Genomic DNA, 6517 nt, shown 5'->3' on the forward strand with positions numbered 1-6517 from the left:
CAAATAAGCAGAGTCCATTTGGGTTTGGAATGAAACTACATGGGAAGGAAGGGCTCCCTTTATCCCCTTCCACAGCCATTTTCCTGCACCAAAACCATGCTGGGGGGAGGTATTTTCCCAGAGGATTTTTGCTCCACATATGGAGTATTCTCTACAGGTGGAGCAGCAAAAATTGGGAAATACCCCTCCCCCTGCTGTTTTGGTATGGAAAATGACACGAGGGGGGGCAGGATTCTCTTCTCCTTCCACAGCAGTGTTTTGGTGTTGTGTAACACCAGGTCCATTAATAACAAAGTCACAACGCTACGGGATTTCGTGACTGAACATCAAGCGGACCTGGCGTGCGTGACCGAGACCTGGGTGAGGGACGGGGAGACCTTGGCTCTCACCCAGTTAGCCCGCCTGGGTTACTCGGTCCTTCACCAATCACGGAATAGGGGACGGGGGAGGGGTGGCTATTTTCATTCAGGAGGCTTACTCCTTCAAGGCACTCCCGGCTGTAGAGCTCTCGGGCTTGGAATGTGTCAGTGTGCTGCTGGGGGCTGAGGAGAGTTTGGCAATTTGGCTGGTGTACTGACCACCTAATGCACCGGCCAATAGTCTGCCGTCCCTGCTGGAGGCCATATCAGACTGGGCGTTGGACCACCCTCGACTGATTGTCTTGTGTGATTTCAACATCCATGCTAAGGACGCGGCCTCCAGCCAGGCTACAGACCTGGTGTCGTCCATGGCGGCACTGGGACTCTTGCAGTTTGTATTGGCCCCCACGCATCGGGCCGGTCACATGCTCGATCAGATCTTTGCGGCGGGAGTGGAGGTGGACCGGATCACTGCAGAGGCAGTGCCATGGTTGGACCACCTGGCCCTGAAGGCCCGTCTGAACATTCCACCTCAACCCTGTATGGGCAGCGAGCAGATTTTTGCTCGCCCGCAAAGCCAAATGGACCCGGTGCGGTTCCAGATGGCTCTGCGGGATCCGAGACCCCCTGGCGGCTCATTGGATGAGCTAGTGGAGGTCTGGCATGTCCGACTTTCCACGGCCATCGACGAGATCGCTCCCAGGCATCCTCTCCGCACTCGTGTTAGGCGCGCACCCTGGTATACCCAGGAGTTGCGGCAGCTGAAACAAGAACTGAGACGACTAGAGAGACGGTGGCGTCGCATTCGTGACAAGGCGACAAGAGCATCTTATAGGACGTTTATGAGATCCTATGAGATGGCAGTTAAGGCCGCTAAGAAGGATTTCTATGCGGCCGAGATTGCGTCTACTAGCTCACGCCCGGCCCAATTATTTAGGACAATTTGGACTTTGACAGACCTGCCTCAGGGCAAGCGAAATGTTAGGGAATTGGATATTGGCTGTGAGGCTTTTGCGAGCTTTTTTGCAGATAAAGTCTTGGTGCTTCGCCGCGACCTCCCCGCCACAATTGAGACAGTGAGCAAACTTGAGGCCCCTTGCGTGCTTTCGGGACCGGGTTTAGAGTGTTTCAATCCGCTCAATCTGGACGAAGTTGACAGATTGCTCGTATCTGTGTGCCCAACCACATGTGACCTTGATCCGTGCCCTTCCTGGCTCATTAAAGCGGGACACGAGGGGCTACGAGGCACACTACGGGAAATTATCAACAAGTCCCTCTTGGAGGGACACTTCCCGAGTGCGCTCAAGGAGGCGATGGTCCGCCCTCTCTTTAAAAAACCATCTTTGGACCCAGCCGAATTGGCTAACTATAGGCCAGTGTCCAATTTGCCCTATTTGGGCAAACTTATTGAGAGGGCGGTGGCATTACAGCTACAGACCTTCCTGGAGGACGCTTCAGTCTTAGATCCCTTCCAGTCCGGTTTTTGCCCTGGTCATGGGACTGAGATGGCTTTGGTCACCCTGACTGACGATCTCCAAAGGCATCTGGATCGAGGTGGTGTGGTGGCATTGCTGTTGTTAGACCTGCCGGCCGTTTTTGATACAGTCGACCATCAGCTGCTGACCCACCGCCTCGCTGACGTGGGAATTCAGGGGCTTGCCCTTCAATGGTTTGCCTCTTTCCTATAAGGTCGGGGACAAAGGGTGGCTGTTGGGGACCGGCGATCCAGTAGGTACCCCCTTGATTGTGGGGTGCCTCAGGGAAAGGTGTTGTCCCCGATGCTATTTAACATTTATATGCGCCCCTTGCCCAGATTTCCCGGAGTTATGGGCTTGGGTGCCATCAATATGCAGATGACACCCAGCTCTATCTGATGCTGGGGGGCCGGTCGGACTCGAGTCCCGATGACCTTGACCGGGTGTTGGAGGCCGTGGCTGGTTGGCTCCGGCTGAGCAGATTGAAACTAAACCCGGTGAAGACAGAGGTCCTGGGCCTGAGTCGGACTGGTGTAGGGTTGTGGTTCCCTCTCCTGACCTTTGACGGGGCGCCTTTGGTGCCAGCCTCTAGGGTTAGGAGTTTGGGAAATAAATAAATAAATAAATTGAGCCACCCTAAATGCACTCTGTTTTATTTTGAATAGCTGTTGGGCTGCAGGGATCCCAGGTCCAGGGAACCTGGACTCAGCTCTTTATAAAGCCAGCCTCTAGTTTGGCCTTATGTGCTGCTAACTAGATAGCATCAGAGTAGAAGAAGCTGGCGTTCTTTTGTACTCATACTGCCTTTGAGGAAAGATAAAGGGGCACAACACTTAACAGGCATTGTCCCTTCTGTTCCTGGATAAAGAAAGTTACTCAGTGACATATCTGAAGTTTGTATTTCTACTTAAGCCCAGTCTGAGGTTTGTATTTCCACTTAAGCCTCCCTTTTCCTATAAATAGGGCTCAGGGCAGTGTACAAGAAAACCATTTACAGTTCACAATTTCCGAATTAATAATTTAACTTACAGCTTTAAAACAATACATGTAACCAGCAAATTGAGATAAACTGCCCGGAATATGCCACTGCCCAGCGGGGGGTGGGGGGGTGGGTCAGGCAGAGGCAGGAGTGCCAGCTTGATGGAACTCTGTCACTGTCCTCAGCCAAATGCCTAGCAGAATATCTCTGCCTCACATGCCCTAGGGAACTGAATTATGGCCCGCAGGGGACGGATGTTATACGGCACAGAGTTGCAACAGGTTGCCCTGACCCTGGTCGAGGACAGCCGAATATCTCTTAGGCTGGGGACCATCGGAAGGTTCCTATCAAGTGATTATAATGTTCTTTGGGGGGGGGGGGTGCCAGGAGTATGGCATTCAGAATCTGAAATATAACAAGGATAAAAAATAAACAATATGTTATTCAAAAGGAACATATTATCTATGCTCCTTTGAGGCAAAAATCGCTTTCTGTAGATTTTATTAAGGTATTATTTGTCCCAATCAAGAGATCCTTTCCCCATCTAAAAAGTTATCAACAGGAACTCTCCTTTCAACAAGCTTTCCAACAAGGATGAAGTGTGTATGTGTGATGGGGGGAGCTCTATGAACAGTAACAACAGATACTAAGATTGCCGCTGTGCTTGTTGTCTTGGGTTTGGAGCTCCTACCGTGTGCACAAATAGTGTTTGTGTGTGCATCTGCTGCTGGGATGTCTGAGCAGGGTATTTTCCCTTCCCTCTCTCACTGGCACTCTCTTGCACGGAGAATGAGTGCAGTTGTTGGGCTGTATCCAGCCACTACATTCAGCAAAGTTTGCAGCCTTCCTCCAGCCAAGGGAAGGCTGCTTAGACTTCACACTTCGCTAAACACTCCATGCTCTGTGATAAGCACAATCTTATGTAAGTAAAAATTTATCCAGAATATCCAGCATGGAGTCTCATTTAATTTTAGAAGAGGGAACTTCTGAAAAACAAGATTACTTTAAAAAGGCAACTGAAGGGTAGAATTAGGAGCTCAAATCCATTCAGGAGGGTTGGACATAAAATTTGTTCTAAGTAATACTACAGATTCTACGTAATCATTATCATCATCATCTATATACCTGTTTCCCCATTTGTGAATATCTAAATCTGTGGATTGGGGCCACACTTAGCCAGAACAGATTTTTCTGCAAACTTGGAAGGTAGGTTGACTGTTGGGTGGGAAGGAAAGAAGGAAGCAGGAAAAGGGGAGAGGCTATGGGGGCTTTCAGGATAGGGAAGGAGGAAGTAGTGGGGGAGGGGAAATGAGATGCTTCCTGCAAATCCCTGCAGGTTCCCACTTGTACCACATATTAGCGAAATCATAAACAACTCTAAAACAGTAGATAAATAAGTCAAGAGGGCTGTGCTAGCTAAGTTTCTGAAGAAAATTAAAAAGAGCACAAACTTTGACAAAATGCTAGAAGCAGATTCAGAGCTTTGAAAGAGATGGAATTTTTTTAGATACACTCTGATCTTTCTCTGTGCCCCCCTCCCAGTTAATTAACAGACAATACAGTGTAGTTACATGTAATCACAGTTCTTTTTTGATACACAAGGGTCTATAATTTGCAAAGATAAGCTGAACATACTTAAACATTGTGTTGAAATGTTTTTCATGCATTTGTTTGGACAGAACAGTCTACAGGCTTGCTCTAGCCAGCTTTTCCACTGGTGAAAAAGGGAGGAAGCGGTTCCCTTTGAGCACCTAAAGAGGCTGTGCAGTGGATTATATGGGATGGCAGCTGTAGCAAGGAGGAGACAAAAGCTGGCTGCATCTGGACCTATGACTCTGTGTCTTCTGCTTTCTGACTCCGCCATCCTCTTTAATACAAATTTGATTATACATTTATAAACAGGGAGAAAAATTGTATTTTAGAACAATTGAGAGGTTTTTAGATTGTGCCGTTTGAGATTAGCTGGGCCACAGTGGCTGAATGGATATAAATTCCTCTGAATCCATCTTTTTTTTTTTTTAAGATCATGTATTATACCTCAGGTACAGCATATCTCTCAACAGCATCTGTTCAAAAGAATGTGCTTGGCTGTTTTTTGTTCAGAGAAACTGAAAGCCCAGTTTATTTTTTTCCAACAGTAATAGGATTTTTTAAAAAAATAAGATCATTTGATGGTATGAAGGGAATAAAAACCTTGACAAGCATGAAGTGGGGTGTTTAGAACTGACACAGTAATTTTAATATGTGTAGCAAGCTCTGCAGAACAATGTATGTTTTGTGAGCAATACCTTGTCCTTTGCAGCATGAAAATAAATGCTTGAGAGGGGGGGAAAAAAACCCCTGTCATTTATAAAATGGTTGTTAATTCTTTAAAAAAACCCTGACATTTTCATGTATGTGATGGCATTTCAAGTTGTGGGTGGCAGGCAACTTGACAGAAAGTTATGTAGCTCCGAAAACAGAAATGCTCATCATATAGAGGGCATGGACCCCACAGTAATAAAGCCTTGTAACTTATATGTGAAATGTGAATAATCCGTCTTTGTAAGATGAAAGGTCTTGATAAATTCTTGAACCTGAAGATTTGTTTCTAAACACATCAATTGCTCACTTTCCTATTTATTTCCTATTTCAGGGGTCTCTGCCATGTTGGTTTCTAATGCCCTGATGTAATAGTTAGAATGGAATTCCTCCTCTCTCTGCAACAAGTTCCTTGTCTGGAAATGCCCAGCCAAAGCAGGTTCTTCTGACCTCTGTCCTCTTGATATTTCTCAGAAACACATTGCTGACCTATTCTTACTTGTTATGTAAATCAGTAATTAGCCTTTGATTCTACCTCAACCATTTATTCCAAGTGCTGTTGCATCATGTAGCCTTTTAGAATGGATTTGAACCAGTTAAGCCACACAATGCAATGCAGCAGGGTGCTGTGTTTTGAGGTAAAGATAAAGGTTTCCCATGCTCAAAAGGCAGTCGAATCCAACTCTAGGGTTGCGGTGCTCATCTCCATTTCCAAGCCAAAGAGCCAGCGCTGTCCAAAGATGTTTCTGTGGTCATGTGGCCAGCATGACTAGATGCTGAGGTGCACGGAACGCTACTGGACCATAAATCCGCAGTACAAACTCACAGTCATGCAGTGCTCTGGAGTCTTATCTTTATTTTTCTAACTTTGAATAGTCTCTAGTCGAGAGCATATTTCTCAAACCTCGAAATTCCTTCTGGACAGACCATCCATACTCAACAGGCTTCCCCCAGCCTCTTTTTAAGCAGGTGAGCCTGCAGAGATCCTTGCAAGGGTTGCAGGCTTCTTCGTTGGCTTAGATCTTAAATAACAGCTCAAACATACAAATTAAGCAAGTGAAGTTTTTTTCTGGCATGGAAATAAAGTGATGGAGGAAAGGTTCACCTGCTTAATTCCTCAAGCCAAACTACTGTAAAAGTGGATGCCATGAACCTGTCACTCTGCACAAAAGAACTCAAGAGTTTGCCAAAATGTTTGTTGCTCTAGAGGTTTGTGTGCCTGTGTTGCTCTGACAGTTAATTTTAGTCTTATTCGTTGACTAGCAGTAAAGCCCGTTGTGAAAGCAATACAACGAGATCTAGAAAGATGTGATTTGTAACGAATGCATAGGCTGGAAGGAGGTAAAGTACCTCCTGGAGATTTGGGGGGTGGATTCTGTAGAGGGCAGCATTGGGGGGGGGGG

The sequence above is a fragment of the Gekko japonicus genome, unplaced genomic scaffold (genome assembly GCF_001447785.1).
Source record: "Gekko japonicus isolate JY-2015 unplaced genomic scaffold, Gekko_japonicus_V1.1 scaffold54, whole genome shotgun sequence".
NCBI classification, from domain to species: Eukaryota; Metazoa; Chordata; class Lepidosauria; order Squamata; family Gekkonidae; genus Gekko; species Gekko japonicus.